This window comes from Taudactylus pleione, unplaced genomic scaffold, assembly GCF_031769625.1.
Source record: "Taudactylus pleione unplaced genomic scaffold, aTauple2 ptg000217l, whole genome shotgun sequence".
In the NCBI taxonomy this organism is placed as follows: domain Eukaryota; kingdom Metazoa; phylum Chordata; class Amphibia; order Anura; family Myobatrachidae; genus Taudactylus; species Taudactylus pleione.
Genome location: NW_028284619.1, coordinates 1,044,571 through 1,057,352, shown reverse-complemented (window position 1 = coordinate 1,057,352; position 12,782 = coordinate 1,044,571). Strand labels below are relative to the sequence as shown.

At 45.8% G+C, this 12,782-nt stretch overlaps 1 protein-coding gene across 3 annotated transcripts in view; it reads left to right on the top strand.

The window, feature by feature from the left end:
* Positions 1 to 12,782, top strand: part of CACNA2D3 (calcium voltage-gated channel auxiliary subunit alpha2delta 3) — a 1,120,348-nt gene that overhangs the window by 887,390 nt on the left and 220,176 nt on the right. The gene's annotated exons all lie outside the window — the stretch shown is intronic.

The following is a 12,782-nucleotide window of genomic DNA, read 5'->3' as shown; positions in this document are numbered from 1 at the left end:
GTGTGCTGGGCTGCAGTGGGAGAATGTAACTGTCTCCTATGCCTGTGGGATGAAGCAATCACACTGATCGTGCCCCCCGGCTTTGCGCTGGGATGAGGAGCTCACAGCGACCCCCTTCCCAGCGTGCAGCGCCGCTTAGCTTTTTTATGTCAAGGGGACGTGGCCACGTCTCCCCCAATTAGGCCACGCCCCCTTCCCACATCCCTGGCACGGCTTTCAACGCCCCTGGCCGTGAATAGCAGTGATAAGAAATTCTAATTATCGGGTCTGAACTAATTAGTAAATACAGTATGCCCCATAGTATGATATGCCATAAAGTTATTAAACTTCTGGGGATGAAATATATAACTTCTTTAAGTGTCCTTTCAAAGCTGAAAAGTTGGCATGACCTTCCTTCCCTTTCCAAATGACAAATGCTCGTGCAGATGTGACTGTTTCTTGTGATTTTACAATTAGCCAAGAGCTCTATAAATATTATTTTGCTTATTTATCAAAGAAAACCAAACTCTGCTCAGTGTTTTCACAGGATTCTTAAAGAAAACATACTGTAGCTCTACAAAAATAACTTCTGAAAACAAGAGGAAGGTGTTGAAAATACAATGAAAATCTGGATATTAAAACCTACAATTGTCTTTTGTTTTAAAAAAAAAGAGGTCTTTTAATTATCATTTTGCAAAACAAAGTGTCACCAGAATATGAAAGCAGCACAAACATGGAAACCATTATAAATGAAGCCCTGGGACAGTCTCAAGCTTTTTTTGTCATCCTTTGCCATCGTAATTTAGCTCTATTCTTGTGTATGTTTCCTAACGAGCCCAAACAGTGATTAGTGATTATAGAGCCTGGAGCCAATCATGCACTGGAAGGGAAAAGAATCCTTGATTTAGACAATCACAATTAATCAAAGTAGAGTGACAAAGTCACATGTTTCATGTGTTTTGTCTTCTATAAAGGAGCAAAACAAGTTGTACTGTGTTGGAAGGGGGAGTAAGGGTCAGCGCTCACTCACCTAATGTGCTCGAGGCAGCAGCAGGGACTTATAAGAGGAACCTCTGGCTCTTATTAAGTAGATATAGTAGAGAGGGGGGATAGTACCCGCACTTGTACTATCCGCGGGTACTATCCCCCCTCTCTACTAAGTTGTACTGTGTAACTGTAATTGTGACAGGAGAGGCACAACAGTATGGCATTGTCACAAGGAGGGGCACATGGCGTTTTCCATTCCTTCGCAAAAATAAATTGTAATCAGCAAATAGAATAAAAAGGGAGAATGTAATTATTCATATGGGTATTTCTACCTCGGCAGAAAAGTGTACTATTATTTTGTGTACAAATAGGGTTTGGGGTGTGTCATGGCAAAGGGGGCTGTTTGGGGGCTTTGCACAGTACAGGAGGCAGTGCGGGGGATGCCAAGATTACAATGGCTACAGTGACACTATTCAGCGCGAATCGCCTCATCTGTCATCCAGACCACCCACTTCACTCGGTAAGTGGGCAGCTGGGGGCGAGAGGCTGGCAGCTCGGGGAAACGTACCCACTCTTGCGGCCAGGAGCGCAACCCGATTTTCCGGACGTTTTGGGAGAATAGGTGAGTATACATAAGGTGGATTGTGTCACACATTTTATTATATAATGCACTAAGCTGTCCAGTCTATGTCATGTGCCAAGGTGACCTTACTAGTATTTATATAGTGTCACTGACCGCAGTGGTCTCCATATAAAAAGTAATGGAAAACACTACCTAAAATGTTTACGCTCTGGTTTAATAATAAATTACAATCAACACTCTAATACCCCTTTTACACCAGAGCTAAAACCCGGGTTATTGCAGAGTTAACCCAGGTAGCTCTTTGGTGTAAAAGGGGCCAGGGTTGGATTCCCAGGTCGAGTGACCCGGCAATCCAACCCAGGTAACTTGCAGGGTTTTACACGGGATCAACCTGTTAAACCCTGCAGTGTAAACAGATTCCCCGGGTCATGCGACCCGGCTCCCGTTTATAGCATGGGGACTTTCAGGCTCATCGGCGCCTGGAGATGATGTCATCTCCAAGCGCCGGGAGAAGTATTCCACTGCACCCGTGTGCAGTGTGAACGGCACCCATACGGAAATACTTCGGATCGGCGCCGCAGTAGAAAAGGTTTGTCCTGGCTCTGACCCGTTTTGGAACTGAGTTCCAAAACTCGGGTCAGACCCAGGATTTAGGTCTAAAAGCAGTATAAAAGGGATGTAGTTAATATCCCGACGATCAGAATCCCCATCACCGAGAGAACACCGGTGCCGGAATCCCGGCATGACTGGCGATGCCGACGCTGAAATCCCGGCAGCCGGCATCCCAATCGTAAAGAGACCGGGGCAAGGTAAGTATCTGCCGTGGAGGGGGGGGGTTAGGTTTAGGCACCCCAGGGCGACTTAGAGTTAGACTGCAGGAGGGGGGAGGTTAGGATTAGGCTCCAGACAGGGGGGTTAGGTTCAGGCACCACCAGGGAGAAGTTAGGGTTAGAGTTAGGTTTAGCTACTTACTAGGAGGGTTAGGGTACGGGGTAGGGAGGGTTAGTGTTAGGGTACAAAAAAGGAGGGTTAGGGGTTAAATAGGACAAGGGAACATTACTTACTGTTCCCCTGTCGGGATTCGTATCGTGTACTGACAGCCTGCATCTCCTTTGCCGCCAGGGGCTGGCTGGCAACTTTTAGCCTGGGGGGCAAATGCATGAAGGCGGCCCTGGCAGAGGAGTAGCGTGTAGCCAGGGTGCCCGAAGAAAGTGCGTGCTACGGCGCCCCCCCCCCCCCTCAAAGGTTTCAGGGAGGAGGCGGGTCCATATGGGATTAATGTAAGGTAAAAATAAAGATATGGGGCAGCCCCCTGTCGTAGTGCCCATATGCAGTGCCCCTGTGTGCCACAGAAGAGAACACCTTTATGCAGGCCTCCAGTAGTGCCCCCAGTAGTGATCCCCCCTATGCAGTGCCCCTTGTGCCCCCAGTGGTAAGCCCCTTATATAGTGCCCCCAGTAGTGGTACCCCCTATGCAGTGCCCCTTATATAGTGCCCCCAGTAGCAGTCCACCCTCCATGCAGTGCCCCCAATAGTGGTAACCCTTATGCAATGCCCCTTAAATAGTGGCCCCAGTTGTAGTCTCCCCCCTATGCAGTACCCCCAGTATTGCCCTTTATATAGAGCGCCCAGCAGTAGTCCCTCGATGCAGTGCCCCCAGTGGTAGTCCCCTCCCCCTATGTACTGCCCCTAGTAGTAGTCCCCTCCCCCCTATGCAGTGCCCCTAGTAGTAGTCCCCTCCTCTTGTAGTGCCCCTAGTAGTAGTCCCCCCCTTGTAGTGCCCCCAGTAGTAGTAGTACCCCCTTGTAGTGCCCCCTTGTAGTTCCCCCAGTAGTAGTAGTCCCCCCCCTTGTAGTGCCCCCAGTAGTAGTAGTCCCCCCCTTGTAGTGCCCCCAGTAGTAGTAGTCCCCCCCTTGTAGTGCCCCCAGTAGTAGTAGTCCCCCCTTTGTAGTGCCCCCAGTAGTAGTAGTCCCCCCCTTTGTAGTGCCCCCAGTAGTAGTAGTCCCCCCCTTTGTAGTGCCCCCAGTAGTAGCCCCCCCTTGTAGTGCCCCCAATAGTAATAGTCCCCCCTTGTAGTTCCCCCAGTAGTAGTAGTCCCCCCCTTGTAGTGCCCCCATTAGTAGTAGTCCCCCCCTTGTAGTGCCCCCAGTAGTAATCCACCCCCCTGGTAGTGCTCCCAGTAGTAATCCCCCCCTGGTAGTGCCCCCATAGTAATCCCCCCCCTGGTAGTGCCCCCAGTAGTCCCCCTCCCCCAGTAGAGAGAGACTTAATAAAAAATAAAAAAAATCACTTACCTGAAACTCCCGCTCCTGGTCCCACCGCTAACAGCTCCTCCAGCCACTTTGCATGGGAGAGACGTCATTACTCATGACGTCTCTCCCATTACCCACTGTTTGTCGGTATTTCATACCGATTCCCTCTAAAGTTTCTATGGTCTCCCTGTGTTTGCATGGAATTCCTTCGACTGCTCCACTTTCTTCCAAGGCTGCTCAGACACAACAGCAGGTCAGCTGGCCTGGCTGCTGGCAAAATGAATCCTAGTATCTGGGTGGTAGGGAATATAGATTGTTAGCTTTGTTAGGACAGGGGCTGCTGTGAATGAATAAATATTTTATGTAGTGTGCTGCATAATATATGTGTACTATATAAAGTAAATAACTTAGTAAATAAATGTTTGCTCGAAAATGTCAATAAGAAAAAACTTCTGGCCTTTCTTCTGCATGTTATTACCCAGTTCATTTATTACTGTGTTTCTTCCCCATTACAAAGCGCTATGGAGTACAGAAATACATTTTAAGAAATAAAATAAATAATACATAGTTCATATATCTTCTTGGATCACACACAAGACCAGGAACATTTCTACCTGTGCACTTATGTGTGTGCAATATATTTTTGTGCTGAAAAGTAGTAAATTGCTTCCAAAATCTTAAATAATATGGGGGAGATGCATCAAATCTTGGAGAGAAATGAAGTGGAAAGAGATAAAGTACCATCCAATCAGCTTCTAATACCCCTTTCACACATAAGCCAAAAACCCAGGTGTTTGCACGTGAATGTGCATCAACCCTTAGGATTTAAATAAAAAAAGGATCACTGTGGAGGGGGGCGCTGTGAGCCCCTCAGCCCGGCGCAAAGCGTGATCACTTCCCCCCCACGGGCATAGGAGACTGATGTGGGCTCCCACTGCAGCCAAGCACACAGCAGCGTATGCTGGGCTGCTGCTGCTGTCTGAGACAGTTTGAAGCTGGAATTTTATATAATTGCCATGTTACAAGCTGTATTTGAAAAATTACATCTAGGAGCTGATTACTTGGTACTTTATCTCTCTCCAATTTATCACTCTCCAAGATTTGATATATCCCCACTCCCTCCTTTATTTTGAATCCAGTGGCTTTCATTGTCCTCTGGCTTCTTAAATTCTTTCTTTAAATGAACTGATAATGGGATAACAAGCTATCACTACTGTGCTACACTCTGATTTCTTACTTGTCCCCTATATCACCCCCATAACAACCCCGCACAAGAACGACTATGCATCCCCTATGACAGAGACATCATCATTTGCTGCTGCCCATCACTTACTAGTCACACAGGAGATGGCCGGGAGATGGTGGTACGTGGACTTGCTGAAAATTCTGTTTAGAGAAGCAACCTGTAGCTGGAGGTTGCATTAACACGTTGGTCCGCAGTAGTTGTTCGCTTGTCAGTAAGACAAGATGACAGATGCTTTGACAGGATAACTATCTAAGCAGCCTCTACCGTTTCCTGGCAGCTGTCCGCGGACAAAGCCAGTTTCGGCACTGCCTGTATTGTGCTCCTGAGGTGACGAGTGATGGCCCCTGTATTATTATAAGCTGGTGTTTTAATAAACCTATCATCTTACTGCATTTTAATTGTACAGGATAAAGAGAAGAGTGTTTTCATGATAATCCATTTGCTTTCACTGCTATTATAGGAGAATTTGCCTGTGGAGCACAGAAGTAATTAGAGTAGATCATTGCTGAAGGTCATGTTAAGGGCCTGGACACACAAGTTTTTGTTTTTCATTTTTGAAGCAGACCCCAAGCACCGTGTGTCTCAGCCAAATGTGTATCAGGAGTGTAGCGCACAATTTTCCAGATTATAGCTATTTTTCTTGCTTTGTGGTTTAATTTGGATCTGAGGTACAAAATCAAAGTTATATTCAGAACAAAAGCAGGAAGGAGAGAAATACAGATGTGTCCTCACTGTTACTCATGTTTCGCCAAATAGCCCCTCTGGGCACGCCAGATTCTGGGTCACTCGGTCGCGCCAAGCATCTTTCTTGCGCAAAATGTGCATCTTATTTGCATAAAAAAACCAACTGAGGGCAACAAATGTACATCGCTAGCTTGCACTGTACAATTAGTTGTGTGACATTTGTATATCTGTCTGCGACTGGAGTCTGAATATGTATACGAAGTGTTGAGAAGCAGCAGCTGCGATTTTCCGGGCTTTGCTGTAATCACCGGCGACCCCGCCCATGTGTGATGTCACATGTAGGAGACGTGGCCTGCATCGGGCCCACGAATAATGTTATATATATCAAAATGGCCCTCGGCAGAAAAAAGGTTCCCCACCCCTGCGTTAGATAGATGTCAGGAAAAAAAAATCCTCTATAAGTGCACCGTATACAACAATTGCGAAATCTGTACATGAGGAACACGGAATCCTACCACAATATTTAGCTACATAAACAGATGGACCTGAAGTAGAAGAAGAGATATGTTGAATCCACTTGAACTTAGGGAATGTATAGTAGTCGGCATCCCGGCACACAGAATGCCGGCGGTCAGAATCCCGGCGGGTGTGATCCAGATGATGGGTATTAGAGTTAGACGTTAGGGTTAGGAACTTGGGAGAGGGTTAGGATTAGTCTGTGAGTGGGGAGGGTAAGGGTTAGGCTATGGGGGGATTAGGGTTAGGCTGCAGGAAAGGTAGGTTAGAGTTAGGGGAAGTGTTAGATTACTTACCTACTATACATGCATGAGCCAGAATTTCCATTGTCGGGATTACGCTGTTGGGATTTTGACCGCTGGCATTATCAGCGCCGAGGTTGCGTCCCCAACCCATTTGAAGAATACATTTCGTTTTGTCTGGAGTTTGGTGAGGTCAATAAAATCATAAAATCTTACCGTCTTCCTCTGATCTGGTGGATCCCATGATGTCTATTATGGTCTGGCCAGTGATCCATTTTCCTATGTACTAAGGGAATTTCTTTCAAACCACTGCAGTGTTTTTAAGGACTATTGTCAAGTAAGATTATATTATTTTATTAGCTTTTGTAATTCCAATCAAAATAAAAATTTCAGTTGAGTTATCTATTTAAGTCCTCATCTATGCCACAATTTAGCATACAATGCACTTATAGGGCATGCTTCAGAGGTGCACGCAGTGCCGGTGTTGCACGCAGTTGGCCGATGTTTTAGGTCTATGCATGCATCTGAGTTGCACCGCACATGCATCTCAATTGTCTGCGCATAGAGACATGGGCCCATATTCAATTTGAGACGAAAAGTCAGAGGTCGGACTTTGCGCCATCATCACCGTTTTAAGAGGGCGCGTGCTCGCTTATCCCCGCATTCAATTAGGATCCGGCGAAAACGGGACCCGGCGGAAAGGTAAGTAGCGAAAAGTTCTGTCAGTTTTTGGAGAAATCATGCTGTCACCCCCCAAAAGATGTCCTGACATGGGGGATCACTATAGGTACCCCCGATTTGGCCTGCTGAAGGTAAATCGGGTTTTCAAATAGCCACGACAGGTGCAGAAATGCGCCTGTGAAAAATAGCATTTATCTTTTTTTGGGGGGGTGAAAATAACTATTCCCATCAAATTTGGGGTACATGAAAATGGGCGCAAGCATATTTTTAAATCCCTAAAGTAATTTTAAAAAATACTTAAAAAATGCACCTGCCACTACCAGCCGCATTCTAGAAAACACCTGCCGCATACATGGGAACCCCCCCTGAATCAATTTCGCTACTTTAAAACTTTGTTCCCCAATTTATTTTTTTTTGCCCCCAAAATGAAAGTACATTGTTTGGGGTGTCCTGAGGATTTTTTTTAAACATTTTTGACACAGATTACTTTTAGGGGACACTCCCAGGGGTGCAGGCTAATTTTTTTAAGTCTGCACCCCAAAACCCCAGTTCTGCACTTTTTTTTCCACCTAAACAGTGGTGAAAACGTATCCCCATTTTTTTACAAAGACTTTTCGCACCTGAGAAAAGTCTTTGTAATTGAATATGGGGATAAGTGAAACTGGCAAAAATTACGTCATCGGCGTTAAATTATCGCTTATAACGGGATTCTGCCTGCTAATTGAATACGGCCCATAGACACACAACTGGACACGTGGGCTGAGAATTACAGTGGGCGTTCTTGGGGGGTAACAAGGGGTGGCGAGGCCGATACGGGTGTGTCGCTGAAATTAGCTGCATTCAAAGAAGCAAAGCCAATCACCCTGGAGTCCATACTCAGGCGGAGAAACTGTACCTTGCATAAGGCTGATGCAAGTATCAATGGCGTTACTGATGGTGTGCCCAGGGTTGGATTGGCCCACAGGAGAAATCCCCGGTGGGCCCCACTGCCTGAAGGCCCCACACAACCACCTTTAGGGGTCAGGATCCAGACTGTTAGGTGACCATATCCCTTGAGCATGGGCCCCTACCACTACATTCCTCAGGTGGGCCCTCCATGGCTCAGTCTGACACTGGGTGCGCCTCCCCACCTGTAGCCTATTTCTAACGCTCCCCCTCACAGCTTAACCTTAACCCCCCCTAGATCCTAGCCCTAGCACCTAACCTTCCACCTAACCCTAAACCCTCAACCCCCCCGCCCCCTCACGGGTGTTCGATGCCCGACTCCCCCCGTGTCCCGCCGTGGTGCCGCCCCCTTTTCCGCCGCATCTACCTCTCACATTTTCCATTGTGTCGGTTTCTTCGGCCAGTGAGTGTGGCCACATGTCTGCAGTGCCCCGGAGTGAGAGCTTCGGGGCTCGGCAGTGCAGACACAGCAGAGAGGGATCTTAAAAGATCCCTCTGCTGTGGCTGCCTTGTAAATCTTCCCAGGCTAACATGTAAACATCAGCCTGTGAAGGTTATCGAGGGCTGAACGCCATCTCAGAGTGGCATACACTATCACCATCAAGTTCTGAAAAAATGCTTTTTCGGAACTTGATGAATAGCTCTGACACTTATTTTTCACAAAAGTATGAGTTGGATCATGACCACATGTGACTGTGGCTAATAGATCTATCCATACAGCCCCTATCCATACAGCCCCTATCATACAGCCCCTATCCATACAGCACCTATCCATACAGTCCCTATCCATACAGTCCCTATCCATACAGCCCCTATCATACAGCCCCTATCCATACAGCCCCTATCCATACAGTCCCTATCCATACAGCCCCTATCCATACAGCCCCTATCATACAGCCCCTATCCATACAGCCCCTATTCCTACAGTCCCTATCATACAGCCCCTATCCATACAGTCCCTATCCATACAGCCCCTATCCATACAGCCCCTATTCCTACAGTCCCTATCCATACAGTCCCTATCCATACAGCCCCTATCCATACAGCCCCTATTCATACAGATATCCATACAGTCCCTATCCATACTGTACAGTATGTTGCAGGGTAGTATGGAAACATTTAAATACATAAATGTGTTTTTACAAAGTTAAATAGGGGGCATTTTCCCAAAAAGTTAAATTCTACAGAACGACAATGCTAGAGTTGTGTCAGTAAAAAAGCTGTAGATTCTGTGCAAAAACTTTCAGCAGATGTAGATGAACAAAACAATGGTAAAGGAATGGTAAGTAAGATTAGCAGGCTACTGTAGATAGGCCATTTTGAAATCATCTGCTTATCATAGACTATGTTTTAATAATGTGTGCGTTGCAAACTTCACCTCTATCAACTACTGTCACTTTGTGGAAGGTACGTTTTATAGACAGACCAGAGAACAGCATATGCTTATCACTTCCCAGGTGCCTGTATAAGCTTCATGCTTGTTATCTGTATTATTGGATGGTGGTTTCTGTCTGATGTTTTTGGAAGGACCTATTTGTTGCACTGAGCTATAGAAGCATCATGCTATATGTGTCTTGCTTGGCTGAGCTCCTGAGTGTCAGACTGTAGCAATGGGTCATTTATCATTGTCAGTCATAGCTGGCAGGGCAGTGTATACCACAGATAGAGAGTGCTAGAAAAGCTTTCAGCTATTAATTCAAACTCTTAAGACTCTTTATCCTACTGGGATGTGCTGCCCTTTTATTATTATTATCATATATTTATATGGCGCCACAAGGGTTCCGCAGCGCCTTACAAAGTACATAGACAAAAAAGTAACCCTTCACTACCCCCTATGGATGTCACAGAAAGCATACACCATGTGATACCTAGCATCCAATTAGGACACAGATCAGGAGTGTAACTTCCATTAGGCAAAGAAGGCATCTACCTATGGTCACCAGGTGTCGGGGGGAACACTAGTATGGGTGCAGAAAGGAATACTGGTGCCCGCAGCCTAGGGTGCCTGGTCTTTGTGGTATAGGCTGCGAGCTGCAGACTGTGCGAGACATAGCTATAGATCTTTTACGTTGTGCATCTTCCCCTTCTCCTATACTTCAACTCCTTGGAAGGATCTTTACCTCAGGGCGCTGGTGACGAAGTTCTGCCACTGACACAGACAATGACATATTGACATTTGGAGCCCACACTAACAATGTATATGGGCCCAACTTAAGTAATAAATATGAAATATATGACATATACAAAAAGTGCACACTTGTGCTATAACTTGTAGCAGCCAATTAGAACTTGCTTTAATGTAACATTTACATTAAAGCAGTCTTATGCGTCAGTTCATTTACAGTCTTATGCGTCCAGCTCCTCCTATTAGAACATGCTACATGCTGCACCCTGCAAACAATGTCATTTTCTGATCTGTTGCTCAAATTCAACAATACAAAACATAATTCCCACTACAGGCCTGCAATTTGTCACTTTCATAAATGACCCTTGGTATTCCTGTTACAGGTTGAGTCTCCCATATCCAAAATGCTTGGGACCAGAAGTATTTTGGATATCGGATTTCTCCGTATGTTGGAATATGTGCATATCATAATGAGATATATTTGGGATGGGACCCAAGTCTAAGCACAGAATGCATTTATGTTTCATATACACCTTATACACACAGCCTGCAGGTAATTTTATACAATGTTTTTAATAATTTTGTGCGTCAAACAAAGTTTGTGTACATACATGAAATTCATTTATGTTTCATATACACCTTATACACACAGCCTGAACATGATGTTACACAATATTTGTAATAATTTTTTTCATTAAACAAAGTTTGTGTACAGTGAACCATCAGAAAGCAAAGGTGTCACTATCTCAGTCATGCTCAAAAAATTCCGTATTTCTGAATACTTGGATATGGGAGACTCAACCTGTTATGACTTTCACAATATATGGGTGTGTCCTGTACTTGGCATATCTAGGACCAGGCACCAGTACAGGGCCATAATGTTAGTTATGTGAAAGACGGGTGGAGTATAATTTCATATTGTTATTCAGGGGCCTATTCATCAACACTAAAATAACGGTTTTAAGGACATTTTCCTTAATTACTGTTATTTTAGTATTTATTAACACAGGAGATATCACTGATATCTCCTGGTTCAGTCCGCCAGCGTTAGTTTCCACACTCCCCATACATTAGTACATTAGTATGGGTACATTAGTACATTAGTATGGGGATGTAGAAATTATGCTATTCATCAAATTCCGAAAATGATGTATTTTTAGAATTTGATGGTGTTACTATACGCCACTCTCAGGTGGCATATAGCAGGTTATACTTACCTGCTGTCAGCTGGGCAGGTCCTCCGCCGGCTCCCTCTGTCACTCCCTCGTCCCTCCTCCTGCTCTGGCTGCTGCTCCGACTGTGTTCTCCCGGCAGAACACAGTAAAGTTTAAAAAAAAATAAAAATAATGTATATATTTTTTTAACTTTACTGGTTTCTCCTCTTCAGACGGGAGGTCAGGGTCTGCGGCTGCAGCGGCCAGGTAGGTGGGGGACAGGGAGGTGAGCTGAGGGGAGGAGGGGAAACATAATTACTACAGCTGTAGGCAGTTCTGCACATGCGCCGATTTTGTTGATGTAACAACGCATGTGCAGCACTGATTACAGCTGCGGTATGGTAGAGTAGAGAGGGAAAAGTATCTATTTCCTGAAAAGCTGTCATCGCAAAAATGACAGCTTTTCGGAATAGATACTGATGTAGAGGTAGAATGATGAATCCTCAGAACTCCATGCGAGTTCTAAACCTAATTACCTCCATACATTTTTATAGTTATGATGAATAAATAGGCTCCCTCAGTGTTAATTCAATGTAAAACCACAGCTTTCTCTGTAGAATAGCAGGTGTTTGGTGCATGTGCGTCCTCCCCTCTCATTTCATGAGCACTTCTGCATGTAGCAGGTTATACATGTCCTGAAAATTCTGGACAGTGGCCCTGATTCAGAGACTGACGCTCTGAAAGGGCGCTCGCTCTGAATCTGGGCGTTTATTTTTTATTTTTTGTACGGCCTTCTGGCCGCTCGCACAGTTATTGTGAGCGGCCAGGATGATGGTCGCGATGGTCAAGACCATCGCGACCATCGGGCTTGCGACGAGACCCTTGTGATAGGGTCTCCTGGCTGCAAGTCCCAGAGAGCTTCTGGCTTTAATAGACACACCTACAAAACGGGGCAAGCTGTTGATCAACATCGACAGCCGCCCCTTTTGTACTGAGCCACGGAGCGAGATATTTTCTCTCTCACTCCGGGGCTTGCACACGTGCAGTGCGGCCGCTGCGCGTGCGCAGAGTGCACAATCGACCCGCTTGCAAGCGGGTCTGAATCAGGCCCAGTGATCCAAAATTGGGACTACCCAACCAGTGTTGGGATAGTTGGGACACAATGCTGTCAATCCTACATGTTTTTGTAGTTTTGACAGCTTATTTACTGCTGGGCTTGATCCTGGAATGTTGCAGCCCTGTTTGAAGAGGAGATAGATAGGTGCCATGCCGCTCCTAGACGGTTACGGGAGTTAACTCTCTGGTAACCCCTCCTACCATAGCACATTTAGTAATAAGGCCTCCACCCTCCTCTCCCAGCAATGACAACATTAGCTAGCATTCATATT